Source organism: Dendropsophus ebraccatus, unplaced genomic scaffold, assembly GCF_027789765.1.
Source record: "Dendropsophus ebraccatus isolate aDenEbr1 unplaced genomic scaffold, aDenEbr1.pat pat_scaffold_964_ctg1, whole genome shotgun sequence".
NCBI lineage: Eukaryota > Metazoa > Chordata > Amphibia > Anura > Hylidae > Dendropsophus > Dendropsophus ebraccatus.
In genome coordinates, this window is record NW_027210564.1 from 12,177 (window position 1) to 26,009 (window position 13,833).

General features: G+C 49.6%; 24 non-coding genes across 24 annotated transcripts; 12 read left to right on the plus strand and 12 right to left on the minus strand.

Moving 5' to 3' along the window:
- Positions 1 to 526: 526 nt before the first annotated feature.
- TRNAL-CAG (transfer RNA leucine (anticodon CAG)) lies at positions 527 to 609 on the minus strand. The gene has a single exon. It is a non-coding gene; the product is annotated as a tRNA-Leu (tRNA).
- A 280-nt stretch (positions 610 to 889) lies between these two features.
- Positions 890 to 962, plus strand: TRNAF-GAA (transfer RNA phenylalanine (anticodon GAA)). Its single transcript has one exon. It is a non-coding gene; the product is annotated as a tRNA-Phe (tRNA).
- A 486-nt stretch (positions 963 to 1,448) lies between these two features.
- TRNAL-CAG (transfer RNA leucine (anticodon CAG)) lies at positions 1,449 to 1,531 on the minus strand. Its single transcript has one exon. It is a non-coding gene; the product is annotated as a tRNA-Leu (tRNA).
- A 280-nt stretch (positions 1,532 to 1,811) lies between these two features.
- On the plus strand, positions 1,812 to 1,884 carry TRNAF-GAA (transfer RNA phenylalanine (anticodon GAA)). The gene has a single exon. It is a non-coding gene; the product is annotated as a tRNA-Phe (tRNA).
- Positions 1,885 to 2,596: 712 nt separating this feature from the next.
- Positions 2,597 to 2,679, minus strand: TRNAL-CAG (transfer RNA leucine (anticodon CAG)). The gene has a single exon. It is a non-coding gene; the product is annotated as a tRNA-Leu (tRNA).
- A 280-nt stretch (positions 2,680 to 2,959) lies between these two features.
- Positions 2,960 to 3,032, plus strand: TRNAF-GAA (transfer RNA phenylalanine (anticodon GAA)). The gene has a single exon. It is a non-coding gene; the product is annotated as a tRNA-Phe (tRNA).
- A 376-nt stretch (positions 3,033 to 3,408) lies between these two features.
- Positions 3,409 to 3,491, minus strand: TRNAL-CAG (transfer RNA leucine (anticodon CAG)). The gene has a single exon. It is a non-coding gene; the product is annotated as a tRNA-Leu (tRNA).
- Positions 3,492 to 3,771: 280 nt separating this feature from the next.
- TRNAF-GAA (transfer RNA phenylalanine (anticodon GAA)) lies at positions 3,772 to 3,844 on the plus strand. The gene has a single exon. It is a non-coding gene; the product is annotated as a tRNA-Phe (tRNA).
- Positions 3,845 to 4,221: 377 nt separating this feature from the next.
- Positions 4,222 to 4,304, minus strand: TRNAL-CAG (transfer RNA leucine (anticodon CAG)). The gene has a single exon. It is a non-coding gene; the product is annotated as a tRNA-Leu (tRNA).
- Positions 4,305 to 4,584: 280 nt separating this feature from the next.
- Positions 4,585 to 4,657, plus strand: TRNAF-GAA (transfer RNA phenylalanine (anticodon GAA)). The gene has a single exon. It is a non-coding gene; the product is annotated as a tRNA-Phe (tRNA).
- Positions 4,658 to 5,368: 711 nt separating this feature from the next.
- Positions 5,369 to 5,451, minus strand: TRNAL-CAG (transfer RNA leucine (anticodon CAG)). The gene has a single exon. It is a non-coding gene; the product is annotated as a tRNA-Leu (tRNA).
- Positions 5,452 to 5,731: 280 nt separating this feature from the next.
- On the plus strand, positions 5,732 to 5,804 carry TRNAF-GAA (transfer RNA phenylalanine (anticodon GAA)). The gene has a single exon. It is a non-coding gene; the product is annotated as a tRNA-Phe (tRNA).
- Positions 5,805 to 7,328: 1,524 nt separating this feature from the next.
- Positions 7,329 to 7,411, minus strand: TRNAL-CAG (transfer RNA leucine (anticodon CAG)). Its single transcript has one exon. It is a non-coding gene; the product is annotated as a tRNA-Leu (tRNA).
- Positions 7,412 to 7,691: 280 nt separating this feature from the next.
- On the plus strand, positions 7,692 to 7,764 carry TRNAF-GAA (transfer RNA phenylalanine (anticodon GAA)). Its single transcript has one exon. It is a non-coding gene; the product is annotated as a tRNA-Phe (tRNA).
- A 712-nt stretch (positions 7,765 to 8,476) lies between these two features.
- TRNAL-CAG (transfer RNA leucine (anticodon CAG)) lies at positions 8,477 to 8,559 on the minus strand. The gene has a single exon. It is a non-coding gene; the product is annotated as a tRNA-Leu (tRNA).
- A 280-nt stretch (positions 8,560 to 8,839) lies between these two features.
- TRNAF-GAA (transfer RNA phenylalanine (anticodon GAA)) lies at positions 8,840 to 8,912 on the plus strand. Its single transcript has one exon. It is a non-coding gene; the product is annotated as a tRNA-Phe (tRNA).
- Positions 8,913 to 9,288: 376 nt separating this feature from the next.
- Positions 9,289 to 9,371, minus strand: TRNAL-CAG (transfer RNA leucine (anticodon CAG)). Its single transcript has one exon. It is a non-coding gene; the product is annotated as a tRNA-Leu (tRNA).
- A 280-nt stretch (positions 9,372 to 9,651) lies between these two features.
- Positions 9,652 to 9,724, plus strand: TRNAF-GAA (transfer RNA phenylalanine (anticodon GAA)). The gene has a single exon. It is a non-coding gene; the product is annotated as a tRNA-Phe (tRNA).
- A 711-nt stretch (positions 9,725 to 10,435) lies between these two features.
- On the minus strand, positions 10,436 to 10,518 carry TRNAL-CAG (transfer RNA leucine (anticodon CAG)). Its single transcript has one exon. It is a non-coding gene; the product is annotated as a tRNA-Leu (tRNA).
- Positions 10,519 to 10,798: 280 nt separating this feature from the next.
- Positions 10,799 to 10,871, plus strand: TRNAF-GAA (transfer RNA phenylalanine (anticodon GAA)). The gene has a single exon. It is a non-coding gene; the product is annotated as a tRNA-Phe (tRNA).
- Positions 10,872 to 11,582: 711 nt separating this feature from the next.
- On the minus strand, positions 11,583 to 11,665 carry TRNAL-CAG (transfer RNA leucine (anticodon CAG)). The gene has a single exon. It is a non-coding gene; the product is annotated as a tRNA-Leu (tRNA).
- A 280-nt stretch (positions 11,666 to 11,945) lies between these two features.
- TRNAF-GAA (transfer RNA phenylalanine (anticodon GAA)) lies at positions 11,946 to 12,018 on the plus strand. The gene has a single exon. It is a non-coding gene; the product is annotated as a tRNA-Phe (tRNA).
- A 711-nt stretch (positions 12,019 to 12,729) lies between these two features.
- TRNAL-CAG (transfer RNA leucine (anticodon CAG)) lies at positions 12,730 to 12,812 on the minus strand. Its single transcript has one exon. It is a non-coding gene; the product is annotated as a tRNA-Leu (tRNA).
- A 280-nt stretch (positions 12,813 to 13,092) lies between these two features.
- TRNAF-GAA (transfer RNA phenylalanine (anticodon GAA)) lies at positions 13,093 to 13,165 on the plus strand. Its single transcript has one exon. It is a non-coding gene; the product is annotated as a tRNA-Phe (tRNA).
- The last annotated feature ends 668 nt before the right edge of the window (positions 13,166 to 13,833 follow it).

Below are 13,833 nucleotides of genomic sequence, written 5' to 3' on the forward strand. Positions count from 1 at the left end.
GGCCTAAACAATATTGCTCATGGGCACCATTCTTCAGTCTGCCTTCACCGGTCCTTGAAATTGAAGAAATGTGTAATGCACGCAGGCACGCTGGCATCATCCATCAGACGGCAGCAGACAGGAGCAGTCACGTCTGGCTGCAGTGAAAGATAAACCCCTGCCCCCATGAGGCTTCACCAGTGCGTAAAAGCGCCAGGAACATTGAGGATACAGCTCAGATGTTTGGAGTTTTGAGAGCTTAGGCAATTTACGGCAAAGGCCAGGCGTTGCATGGCAGCGAAGAGGAATTTAAAAATTCAGCTTACAGTCCATCAGAACGATGTAGGGTTTCTTGGAGGTGGTGGGATTTTAGAAGCTCTTTGAATAAGGGTTTGGTGAGGCTCAGAAAAGAACACCCTTGCTCTGGAGATTCCCTGAAAGAACCTGCGCTATCAAATTCTGTTTTTCTACGCTCTTCTACTCGGCAACCTCCTAGAAAGGAGATAGTTAAGTAAAGAGAAAGACAAAGCCCGCGCTTCAGTAACACTGTCAGAAGTGGGATTCGAACCCACGCCTCCAGAGGAGACTGCGACCTGAACGCAGCGCCTTAGACCGCTCGGCCATCCTGACAACCTGTCGGCAAGGTAGTGTACTTTTCCAAACAGAACTATTCTACTCCTTAAGCCTTAGCGGGAGAACTTCTCCAAAGGAAAAACCATGACCGTCATTGGGTGTATATTACAATCTTGTGTACTACCCAAGCAAGGGTCAGGAAGACACGTGTGACTGCCCAGCTCCATGCTTGTGGCTCCTCAGCTCTTGGTAGCTCCAGATAGTACTTTGGGAGAAGTGCTGTACTACAGTTTGTACCCCTCCCGTGGAAGGCCATTGGCCACCGGGCACTCAGGAGGCCGAAATAGCTCAGTTGGGAGAGCGTTAGACTGAAGATCTAAAGGTCCCTGGTTCGATCCCGGGTTTCGGCAGGTGCTTTTTTAGGTACGCATCAACTAAAGTAATGAGATTCGTTCCCGTCTTTCCTCCAAAATGGCCTGTCCTCGGCTTGTGTGCCGTTTTACCACTCGGCAGCACTGGCCTGGTTGGAGCTGAGCTGCAGTTCCAGGAGCTAACTGGTATGGTGGAAGAAAGCAGCTAACTAGCATTGCCCAGCTGGCCTTTGAGAGCTTAGGCAATTTACGGCAAAGGCCAGGCGTTGCATGGCAGCGAAGAGGAATTTAAAAATTCAGCTTACAGTCCATCAGAACGATGTAGGGTTTCTTGGAGGTGGTGGGATTTTAGAAGCTCTTTGAATAAGGGTTTGGTGAGGCTCAGAAAAGAACACCCTTGCTCTGGAGATTCCCTGAAAGAACCTGCGCTATCAAATTCTGTTTTTCTACGCTCTTCTACTCGGCAACCTCCTAGAAAGGAGATAGTTAAGTAAAGAGAAAGACAAAGCCCGCGCTTCAGACCACTGTCAGAAGTGGGATTCGAACCCACGCCTCCAGAGGAGACTGCGACCTGAACGCAGCGCCTTAGACCGCTCGGCCATCCTGACAACCTGTCGGCAAGATAGTGTACTTTTCCAAACAGAACTATTCTACTCCTTAAGCCTTAGCGGGAGAACTTCTCCAAAGGAAAAACCATGACCGTCATTGGGTGTATATTACAATCTTGTGTACTACCCAAGCAAGGGTCAGGAAGACACGTGTGACTGCCCAGCTCCATGCTTGTGGCTCCTCAGCTCTTGGTAGCTCCAGATAGTACTTTGGGAGAAGTGCTGTACTACAGTTTGTACCCCTCCCGTGGAAGGCCATTGGCCACCGGGCACTCAGGAGGCCGAAATAGCTCAGTTGGGAGAGCGTTAGACTGAAGATCTAAAGGTCCCTGGTTCGATCCCGGGTTTCGGCAGGTGCTTTTTTTAGGTACGCATCAACTAAAGTAATGAGATTCGTTCCCGTCTTTCCTCCAAAATGGCCTGTCCTCGGCTTGTGTGCCGTTTTACCACTCGGCAGCACTGGCCTGGTTGGAGCTGAGCTGCAGTTCCAGGAGCAAACTGGTATGGTGGAAGAAAGCAGCTAACTAGCATTGCCCAGCTGGCCTAAACAATATTGCTCATGGGCACCATTCTTCAGTCTGCCTTCACCGGTCCTTGAAATTGAAGAAATGTGTAATGCACGCAGGCACGCTGGCATCATCCATCAGACGGCAGCAGACAGGAGCAGTCACGTCTGGCTGCAGTGAAAGATAAACCCCTGCCCCCATGAGGCTTCACCAGTGCGTAAAAGCGCCAGGAACATTGAGGATACAGCTCAGATGTTTGGAGTTTTGAGAGCTTAGGCAATTTACGGCAAAGGCCAGGCGTTGCATGGCAGCGAAGAGGAATTTAAAAATTCAGCTTACAGTCCATCAGAACGATGTAGGGTTTCTTGGAGGTGGTGGGATTTTAGAAGCTCTTTGAAAAAGGGTTTGGTGAGGCTCAGAAAAGAACACCCTTGCTCTGGAGATTCCCTGAAAGAACCTGCGCTATCAAATTCTGTTTTTCTACGCTCTTCTACTCGGCAACCTCCTAGAAAGGAGATAGTTAAGTAAAGAGAAAGACAAAGCCCGCGCTTCAGAACACTGTCAGAAGTGGGATTCGAACCCACGCCTCCAGAGGAGACTGCGACCTGAACGCAGCGCCTTAGACCGCTCGGCCATCCTGACAACCTGTCGGCAAGATAGTGTACTTTTCCAAACAGAACTATTCTACTCCTTAAGCCTTAGCGGGAGAACTTCTCCAAAGGAAAAACCATGACCGTCATTGGGTGTATATTACAATCTTGTGTACTACCCAAGCAAGGGTCAGGAAGACACGTGTGACTGCCCAGCTCCATGCTTGTGGCTCCTCAGCTCTTGGTAGCTCCAGATAGTACTTTGGGAGAAGTGCTGTACTACAGTTTGTACCCCTCCCGTGGAAGGCCATTGGCCACCGGGCACTCAGGAGGCCGAAATAGCTCAGTTGGGAGAGCGTTAGACTGAAGATCTAAAGGTCCCTGGTTCGATCCCGGGTTTCGGCAGGTGCTTTTTTAGGTACGCATCAACTAAAGTAATGAGATTGTAATGAGAACATTGAGGATACAGCTCAGATGTTTGGAGTTTTGAGAGCTTAGGCAATTTACGGCAAAGGCCAGGCGTTGCATGGCAGCGAAGAGGAATTTAAAAATTCAGCTTACAGTCCATCAGAACGATGTAGGGTTTCTTGGAGGTGGTGGGATTTTAGAAGCTCTTTGAATAAGGGTTTGGTGAGGCTCAGAAAAGAACACCCTTGCTCTGGAGATTCCCTGAAAGAACCTGCGCTATCAAATTCTGTTTTTCTACGCTCTTCTACTCGGCAACCTCCTAGAAAGGAGATAGTTAAGTAAAGAGAAAGACAAAGCCCGCGCTTCAGAACACTGTCAGAAGTGGGATTCGAACCCACGCCTCCAGAGGAGACTGCGACCTGAACGCAGCGCCTTAGACCGCTCGGCCATCCTGACAACCTGTCGGCAAGATAGTGTACTTTTCCAAACAGAACTATTCTACTCCTTAAGCCTTAGCGGGAGAACTTCTCCAAAGGAAAAACCATGACCGTCATTGGGTGTATATTACAATCTTGTGTACTACCCAAGCAAGGGTCAGGAAGACACGTGTGACTGCCCAGCTCCATGCTTGTGGCTCCTCAGCTCTTGGTAGCTCCAGATAGTACTTTGGGAGAAGTGCTGTACTACAGTTTGTACCCCTCCCGTGGAAGGCCATTGGCCACCGGGCACTCAGGAGGCCGAAATAGCTCAGTTGGGAGAGCGTTAGACTGAAGATCTAAAGGTCCCTGGTTCGATCCCGGGTTTCGGCAGGTGCTTTTTTAGGTACGCATCAACTAAAGTAATGAGATTGTAATGAGAACATTGAGGATACAGCTCAGATGTTTGGAGTTTTGAGAGCTTAGGCAATTTACGGCAAAGGCCAGGCGTTGCATGGCAGCGAAGAGGAATTTAAAAATTCAGCTTACAGTCCATCAGAACGATGTAGGGTTTCTTGGAGGTGGTGGGATTTTAGAAGCTCTTTGAAAAAGGGTTTGGTGAGGCTCAGAAAAGAACACCCTTGCTCTGGAGATTCCCTGAAAGAACCTGCGCTATCAAATTCTGTTTTTCTACGCTCTTCTACTCGGCAAACCTCCTAGAAAGGAGATAGTTAAGTAAAGAGAAAGACAAAGCCCGCGCTTCAGAACACTGTCAGAAGTGGGATTCGAACCCACGCCTCCAGAGGAGACTGCGACCTGAACGCAGCGCCTTAGACCGCTCGGCCATCCTGACAACCTGTCGGCAAGATAGTGTACTTTTCCAAACAGAACTATTCTACTCCTTAAGCCTTAGCGGGAGAACTTCTCCAAAGGAAAAACCATGACCGTCATTGGGTGTATATTACAATCTTGTGTACTACCCAAGCAAGGGTCAGGAAGACACGTGTGACTGCCCAGCTCCATGCTTGTGGCTCCTCAGCTCTTGGTAGCTCCAGATAGTACTTTGGGAGAAGTGCTGTACTACAGTTTGTACCCCTCCCGTGGAAGGCCATTGGCCACCGGGCACTCAGGAGGCCGAAATAGCTCAGTTGGGAGAGCGTTAGACTGAAGATCTAAAGGTCCCTGGTTCGATCCCGGGTTTCGGCAGGTGCTTTTTTAGGTACGCATCAACTAAAGTAATGAGATTCGTTCCCGTCTTTCCTCCAAAATGGCCTGTCCTCGGCTTGTGTGCCGTTTTACCACTCGGCAGCACTGGCCTGGTTGGAGCTGAGCTGCAGTTCCAGGAGCAAACTGGTATGGTGGAAGAAAGCAGCTAACTAGCATTGCCCAGCTGGCCTAAACAATATTGCTCATGGGCACCATTCTTCAGTCTGCCTTCACCGGTCCTTGAAATTGAAGAAATGTGTAATGCACGCAGGCACGCTGGCATCATCCATCAGACGGCAGCAGACAGGAGCAGTCACGTCTGGCTGCAGTGAAAGATAAACCCCTGCCCCCATGAGGCTTCACCAGTGCGTAAAAGCGCCAGGAACATTGAGGATACAGCTCAGATGTTTGGAGTTTTGAGAGCTTAGGCAATTTACGGCAAAGGCCAGGCGTTGCATGGCAGCGAAGAGGAATTTAAAAATTCAGCTTACAGTCCATCAGAACGATGTAGGGTTTCTTGGAGGTGGTGGGATTTTAGAAGCTCTTTGAAAAAGGGTTTGGTGAGGCTCAGAAAAGAACACCCTTGCTCTGGAGATTCCCTGAAAGAACCTGCGCTATCAAATTCTGTTTTTCTACGCTCTTCTACTCGGCAACCTCCTAGAAAGGAGATAGTTAAGTAAAGAGAAAGACAAAGCCCGCGCTTCAGAACACTGTCAGAAGTGGGATTCGAACCCACGCCTCCAGAGGAGACTGCGACCTGAACGCAGCGCCTTAGACCGCTCGGCCATCCTGACAACCTGTCGGCAAGATAGTGTACTTTTCCAAACAGAACTATTCTACTCCTTAAGCCTTAGCGGGAGAACTTCTCCAAAGGAAAAACCATGACCGTCATTGGGTGTATATTACAATCTTGTGTACTACCCAAGCAAGGGTCAGGAAGACACGTGTGACTGCCCAGCTCCATGCTTGTGGCTCCTCAGCTCTTGGTAGCTCCAGATAGTACTTTGGGAGAAGTGCTGTACTACAGTTTGTACCCCTCCCGTGGAAGGCCATTGGCCACCGGGCACTCAGGAGGCCGAAATAGCTCAGTTGGGAGAGCGTTAGACTGAAGATCTAAAGGTCCCTGGTTCGATCCCGGGTTTCGGCAGGTGCTTTTTTAGGTACGCATCAACTAAAGTAATGAGATTCGTTCCCGTCTTTCCTCCAAAATGGCCTGTCCTCGGCTTGTGTGCCGTTTTACCACTCGGCAGCACTGGCCTGGTTGGAGCTGAGCTGCAGTTCCAGGAGCAAACTGGTATGGTGGAAGAAAGCAGCTAACTAGCATTGCCCAGCTGGCCTAAACAATATTGCTCATGGGCACCATTCTTCAGTCTGCCTTCACCGGTCCTTGAAATTGAAGAAATGTGTAATGCACGCAGGCACGCTGGCATCATCCATCAGACGGCAGCAGACAGGAGCAGTCACGTCTGGCTGCAGTGAAAGATAAACCCCTGCCCCCATGAGGCTTCACCAGTGCGTAAAAGCGCCAGGAACATTGAGGATACAGCTCAGATGTTTGGAGTTTTGAGAGCTTAGGCAATTTACGGCAAAGGCCAGGCGTTGCATGGCAGCGAAGAGGAATTTAAAAATTCAGCTTACAGTCCATCAGAACGATGTAGGGTTTCTTGGAGGTGGTGGGATTTTAGAAGCTCTTTGAAAAAGGGTTTGGTGAGGCTCAGAAAAGAACACCCTTGCTCTGGAGATTCCCTGAAAGAACCTGCGCTATCAAATTCTGTTTTTCTACGCTCTTCTACTCGGCAACCTCCTAGAAAGGAGATAGTTAAGTAAAGAGAAAGACAAAGCCCGCGCTTCAGAACACTGTCAGAAAGTGGGATTCGAACCCACGCCTCCAGAGGAGACTGCGACCTGAACGCAGCGCCTTAGACCGCTCGGCCATCCTGACAACCTGTCGGCAAGATAGTGTACTTTTCCAAACAGAACTATTCTACTCCTTAAGCCTTAGCGGGAGAACTTCTCCAAAGGAAAAACCATGACCGTCATTGGGTGTATATTACAATCTTGTGTACTACCCAAGCAAGGGTCAGGAAGACACGTGTGACTGCCCAGCTCCATGCTTGTGGCTCCTCAGCTCTTGGTAGCTCCAGATAGTACTTTGGGAGAAGTGCTGTACTACAGTTTGTACCCCTCCCGTGGAAGGCCATTGGCCACCGGGCACTCAGGAGGCCGAAATAGCTCAGTTGGGAGAGCGTTAGACTGAAGATCTAAAGGTCACTGGTTCGATCCCGGGTTTCGGCAGGTGCTTTTTTAGGTACGCATCAACTAAAGTAATGAGATTGTAATGAGAACATTGAGGATACAGCTCAGATGTTTGGAGTTTTGAGAGCTTAGGCAATTTACGGCAAAGGCCAGGCGTTGCATGGCAGCGAAGAGGAATTTAAAAATTCAGCTTACAGTCCATCAGAACGATGTAGGGTTTCTTGGAGGTGGTGGGATTTTAGAAGCTCTTTGAAAAAGGGTTTGGTGAGGCTCAGAAAAGAACACCCTTGCTCTGGAGATTCCCTGAAAGAACCTGCGCTATCAAATTCTGTTTTTCTACGCTCTTCTACTCGGCAACCTCCTAGAAAGGAGATAGTTAAGTAAGGAGAAAGACAAAGCCCGCGCTTCAGAACACTGTCAGAAGTGGGATTCGAACCCACGCCTCCAGAGGAGACTGCGACCTGAACGCAGCGCCTTAGACCGCTCGGCCATCCTGACAACCTGTCGGCAAGATAGTGTACTTTTCCAAACAGAACTATTCTACTCCTTAAGCCTTAGCGGGAGAACTTCTCCAAAGGAAAAACCATGACCGTCATTGGGTGTATATTACAATCTTGTGTACTACCCAAGCAAGGGTCAGGAAGACACGTGTGACTGCCCAGCTCCATGCTTGTGGCTCCTCAGCTCTTGGTAGCTCCAGATAGTACTTTGGGAGAAGTGCTGTACTACAGTTTGTACCCCTCCCGTGGAAGGCCATTGGCCACCGGGCACTCAGGAGGCCGAAATAGCTCAGTTGGGAGAGCGTTAGACTGAAGATCTAAAGGTCCCTGGTTCGATCCCGGGTTTCGGCAGGTGCTTTTTTTAGGTACGCATCAACTAAAGTAATGAGATTCGTTCCCGTCTTTCCTCCAAAATGGCCTGTCCTCGGCTTGTGTGCCGTTTTACCACTCGGCAGCACTGGCCTGGTTGGAGCTGAGCTGCAGTTCCAGGAGCAAACTGGTATGGTGGAAGAAAGCAGCTAACTAGCATTGCCCAGCTGGCCTAAACAATATTGCTCATGGGCACCATTCTTCAGTCTGCCTTCACCGGTCCTTGAAATTGAAGAAATGTGTAATGCACGCAGGCACGCTGGCATCATCCATCAGACGGCAGCAGACAGGAGCAGTCACGTCTGGCTGCAGTGAAAGATAAACCCCTGCCCCCATGAGGCTTCACCAGTGCGTAAAAGCGCCAGGAACATTGAGGATACAGCTCAGATGTTTGGAGTTTTGAGAGCTTAGGCAATTTACGGCAAAGGCCAGGCGTTGCATGGCAGCGAAGAGGAATTTAAAAATTCAGCTTACAGTCCATCAGAACGATGTAGGGTTTCTTGGAGGTGGTGGGATTTTAGAAGCTCTTTGAAAAAGGGTTTGGTGAGGCTCAGAAAAGAACACCCTTGCTCTGGAGATTCCCTGAAAGAACCTGCGCTATCAAATTCTGTTTTTCTACGCTCTTCTACTCGGCAACCTCCTAGAAAGGAGATAGTTAAGTAAAGAGAAAGACAAAGCCCGCGCTTCAGAACACTGTCAGAAGTGGGATTCGAACCCACGCCTCCAGAGGAGACTGCGACCTGAACGCAGCGCCTTAGACCGCTCGGCCATCCTGACAACCTGTCGGCAAGATAGTGTACTTTTCCAAACAGAACTATTCTACTCCTTAAGCCTTAGCGGGAGAACTTCTCCAAAGGAAAAACCATGACCGTCATTGGGTGTATATTACAATCTTGTGTACTACCCAAGCAAGGGTCAGGAAGACACGTGTGACTGCCCAGCTCCATGCTTGTGGCTCCTCAGCTCTTGGTAGCTCCAGATAGTACTTTGGGAGAAGTGCTGTACTACAGTTTGTACCCCTCCCGTGGAAGGCCATTGGCCACCGGGCACTCAGGAGGCCGAAATAGCTCAGTTGGGAGAGCGTTAGACTGAAGATCTAAAGGTCCCTGGTTCGATCCCGGGTTTCGGCAGGTGCTTTTTTAGGTACGCATCAACTAAAGTAATGAGATTGTAATGAGAACATTGAGGATACAGCTCAGATGTTTGGAGTTTTGAGAGCTTAGGCAATTTACGGCAAAGGCCAGGCGTTGCATGGCAGCGAAGAGGAATTTAAAAATTCAGCTTACAGTCCATCAGAACGATGTAGGGTTTCTTGGAGGTGGTGGGATTTTAGAAGCTCTTTGAAAAAGGGTTTGGTGAGGCTCAGAAAAGAACACCCTTGCTCTGGAGATTCCCTGAAAGAACCTGCGCTATCAAATTCTGTTTTTCTACGCTCTTCTACTCGGCAACCTCCTAGAAAGGAGATAGTTAAGTAAAGAGAAAGACAAAGCCCGCGCTTCAGAACACTGTCAGAAGTGGGATTCGAACCCACGCCTCCAGAGGAGACTGCGACCTGAACGCAGCGCCTTAGACCGCTCGGCCATCCTGACAACCTGTCGGCAAGATAGTGTACTTTTCCAAACAGAACTATTCTACTCCTTAAGCCTTAGCGGGAGAACTTCTCCAAAGGAAAAACCATGACCGTCATTGGGTGTATATTACAATCTTGTGTACTACCCAAGCAAGGGTCAGGAAGACACGTGTGACTGCCCAGCTCCATGCTTGTGGCTCCTCAGCTCTTGGTAGCTCCAGATAGTACTTTGGGAGAAGTGCTGTACTACAGTTTGTACCCCTCCCGTGGAAGGCCATTGGCCACCGGGCACTCAGGAGGCCGAAATAGCTCAGTTGGGAGAGCGTTAGACTGAAGATCTAAAGGTCCCTGGTTCGATCCCGGGTTTCGGCAGGTGCTTTTTTAGGTACGCATCAACTAAAGTAATGAGATTCGTTCCCGTCTTTCCTCCAAAATGGCCTGTCCTCGGCTTGTGTGCCGTTTTACCACTCGGCAGCACTGGCCTGGTTGGAGCTGAGCTGCAGTTCCAGGAGCAAACTGGTATGGTGGAAGAAAGCAGCTAACTAGCATTGCCCAGCTGGCCTAAACAATATTGCTCATGGGCACCATTCTTCAGTCTGCCTTCACCGGTCCTTGAAATTGAAGAAATGTGTAATGCACGCAGGCACGCTGGCATCATCCATCAGACGGCAGCAGACAGGAGCAGTCACGTCTGGCTGCAGTGAAAGATAAACCCCTGCCCCCATGAGGCTTCACCAGTGCGTAAAAGCGCCAGGAACATTGAGGATACAGCTCAGATGTTTGGAGTTTTGAGAGCTTAGGCAATTTACGGCAAAGGCCAGGCGTTGCATGGCAGCGAAGAGGAATTTAAAAATTCAGCTTACAGTCCATCAGAACGATGTAGGGTTTCTTGGAGGTGGTGGGATTTTAGAAGCTCTTTGAAAAAGGGTTTGGTGAGGCTCAGAAAAGAACACCCTTGCTCTGGAGATTCCCTGAAAGAACCTGCGCTATCAAATTCTGTTTTTCTACGCTCTTCTACTCGGCAACCTCCTAGAAAGGAGATAGTTAAGTAAAGAGAAAGACAAAGCCCGCGCTTCAGAACACTGTCAGAAGTGGGATTCGAACCCACGCCTCCAGAGGAGACTGCGACCTGAACGCAGCGCCTTAGACCGCTCGGCCATCCTGACAACCTGTCGGCAAGATAGTGTACTTTTCCAAACAGAACTATTCTACTCCTTAAGCCTTAGCGGGAGAACTTCTCCAAAGGAAAAACCATGACCGTCATTGGGTGTATATTACAATCTTGTGTACTACCCAAGCAAGGGTCAGGAAGACACGTGTGACTGCCCAGCTCCATGCTTGTGGCTCCTCAGCTCTTGGTAGCTCCAGATAGTACTTTGGGAGAAGTGCTGTACTACAGTTTGTACCCCTCCCGTGGAAGGCCATTGGCCACCGGGCACTCAGGAGGCCGAAATAGCTCAGTTGGGAGAGCGTTAGACTGAAGATCTAAAGGTCCCTGGTTCGATCCCGGGTTTCGGCAGGTGCTTTTTTAGGTACGCATCAACTAAAGTAATGAGATTCGTTCCCGTCTTTCCTCCAAAATGGCCTGTCCTCGGCTTGTGTGCCGTTTTACCACTCGGCAGCACTGGCCTGGTTGGAGCTGAGCTGCAGTTCCAGGAGCAAACTGGTATGGTGGAAGAAAGCAGCTAACTAGCATTGCCCAGCTGGCCTAAACAATATTGCTCATGGGCACCATTCTTCAGTCTGCCTTCACCGGTCCTTGAAATTGAAGAAATGTGTAATGCACGCAGGCACGCTGGCATCATCCATCAGACGGCAGCAGACAGGAGCAGTCACGTCTGGCTGCAGTGAAAGATAAACCCCTGCCCCCATGAGGCTTCACCAGTGCGTAAAAGCGCCAGGAACATTGAGGATACAGCTCAGATGTTTGGAGTTTTGAGAGCTTAGGCAATTTACGGCAAAGGCCAGGCGTTGCATGGCAGCGAAGAGGAATTTAAAAATTCAGCTTACAGTCCATCAGAACGATGTAGGGTTTCTTGGAGGTGGTGGGATTTTAGAAGCTCTTTGAAAAAGGGTTTGGTGAGGCTCAGAAAAGAACACCCTTGCTCTGGAGATTCCCTGAAAGAACCTGCGCTATCAAATTCTGTTTTTCTACGCTCTTCTACTCGGCAACCTCCTAGAAAGGAGATAGTTAAGTAAAGAGAAAGACAAAGCCCGCGCTTCAGAACACTGTCAGAAGTGGGATTCGAACCCACGCCTCCAGAGGAGACTGCGACCTGAACGCAGCGCCTTAGACCGCTCGGCCATCCTGACAACCTGTCGGCAAGATAGTGTACTTTTCCAAACAGAACTATTCTACTCCTTAAGCCTTAGCGGGAGAACTTCTCCAAAGGAAAAACCATGACCGTCATTGGGTGTATATTACAATCTTGTGTACTACCCAAGCAAGGGTCAGGAAGACACGTGTGACTGCCCAGCTCCATGCTTGTGGCTCCTCAGCTCTTGGTAGCTCCAGATAGTACTTTGGGAGAAGTGCTGTACTACAGTTTGTACCCCTCCCGTGGAAGGCCATTGGCCACCGGGCACTCAGGAGGCCGAAATAGCTCAGTTGGGAGAGCGTTAGACTGAAGATCTAAAGGTCCCTGGTTCGATCCCGGGTTTCGGCAGGTGCTTTTTTAGGTACGCATCAACTAAAGTAATGAGATTCGTTCCCGTCTTTCCTCCAAAATGGCCTGTCCTCGGCTTGTGTGCCGTTTTACCACTCGGCAGCACTGGCCTGGTTGGAGCTGAGCTGCAGTTCCAGGAGCAAACTGGTATGGTGGAAGAAAGCAGCTAACTAGCATTGCCCAGCTGGCCTAAACAATATTGCTCATGGGCACCATTCTTCAGTCTGCCTTCACCGGTCCTTGAAATTGAAGAAATGTGTAATGCACGCAGGCACGCTGGCATCATCCATCAGACGGCAGCAGACAGGAGCAGTCACGTCTGGCTGCAGTGAAAGATAAACCCCTGCCCCCATGAGGCTTCACCAGTGCGTAAAAGCGCCAGGAACATTGAGGATACAGCTCAGATGTTTGGAGTTTTGAGAGCTTAGGCAATTTACGGCAAAGGCCAGGCGTTGCATGGCAGCGAAGAGGAATTTAAAAATTCAGCTTACAGTCCATCAGAACGATGTAGGGTTTCTTGGAGGTGGTGGGATTTTAGAAGCTCTTTGAATAAGGGTTTGGTGAGGCTCAGAAAAGAACACCCTTGCTCTGGAGATTCCCTGAAAGAACCTGCGCTATCAAATTCTGTTTTTCTACGCTCTTCTACTCGGCAACCTCCTAGAAAGGAGATAGTTAAGTAAAGAGAAAGACAAAGCCCGCGCTTCAGAACACTGTCAGAAGTGGGATTCGAACCCACGCCTCCAGAGGAGACTGCGACCTGAACGCAGCGCCTTAGACCGCTCGGCCATCCTGACAACCTGTCGGCAAGATAGTGTACTTTTCCAAACAGAACTATTCTACTCCTTAAGCCTTAGCGGGAGAACTTCTCCAAAGGAAAAACCATGACCGTCATTGGGTGTATATTACAATCTTGTGTACTACCCAAGCAAGGGTCAGGAAGACACGTGTGACTGCCCAGCTCCATGCTTGTGGCTCCTCAGCTCTTGGTAGCTCCAGATAGTACTTTGGGAGAAGTGCTGTACTACAGTTTGTACCCCTCCCGTGGAAGGCCATTGGCCACCGGGCACTCAGGAGGCCGAAATAGCTCAGTTGGGAGAGCGTTAGACTGAAGATCTAAAGGTCCCTGGTTCGATCCCGGGTTTCGGCAGGTGCTTTTTTAGGTACGCATCAACTAAAGTAATGAGATTCGTTCCCGTCTTTCCTCCAAAATGGCCTGTCCTCGGCTTGTGTGCCGTTTTACCACTCGGCAGCACTGGCCTGGTTGGAGCTGAGCTGCAGTTCCAGGAGCAAACTGGTATGGTGGAAGAAAGCAGCTAACTAGCATTGCCCAGCTGGCCTAAACAATATTGCTCATGGGCACCATTCTTCAGTCTGCCTTCACCGGTCCTTGAAATTGAAGAAATGTGTAATGCACGCAGGCACGCTGGCATCATCCATCAGACGGCAGCAGACAGGAGCAGTCACGTCTGGCTGCAGTGAAAGATAAACCCCTGCCCCCATGAGGCTTCACCAGTGCGTAAAAGCGCCAGGAACATTGAGGATACAGCTCAGATGTTTGGAGTTTTGAGAGCTTAGGCAATTTACGGCAAAGGCCAGGCGTTGCATGGCAGCGAAGAGGAATTTAAAAATTCAGCTTACAGTCCATCAGAACGATGTAGGGTTTCTTGGAGGTGGTGGGATTTTAGAAGCTCTTTGAAAAAGGGTTTGGTGAGGCTCAGAAAAGAACACCCTTGCTCTGGAGATTCCCTGAAAGAACCTGCGCTATCAAATTCTGTTTTTCTACGCTCTTCTACTCGGCAACCTCCTAGAAAGGAG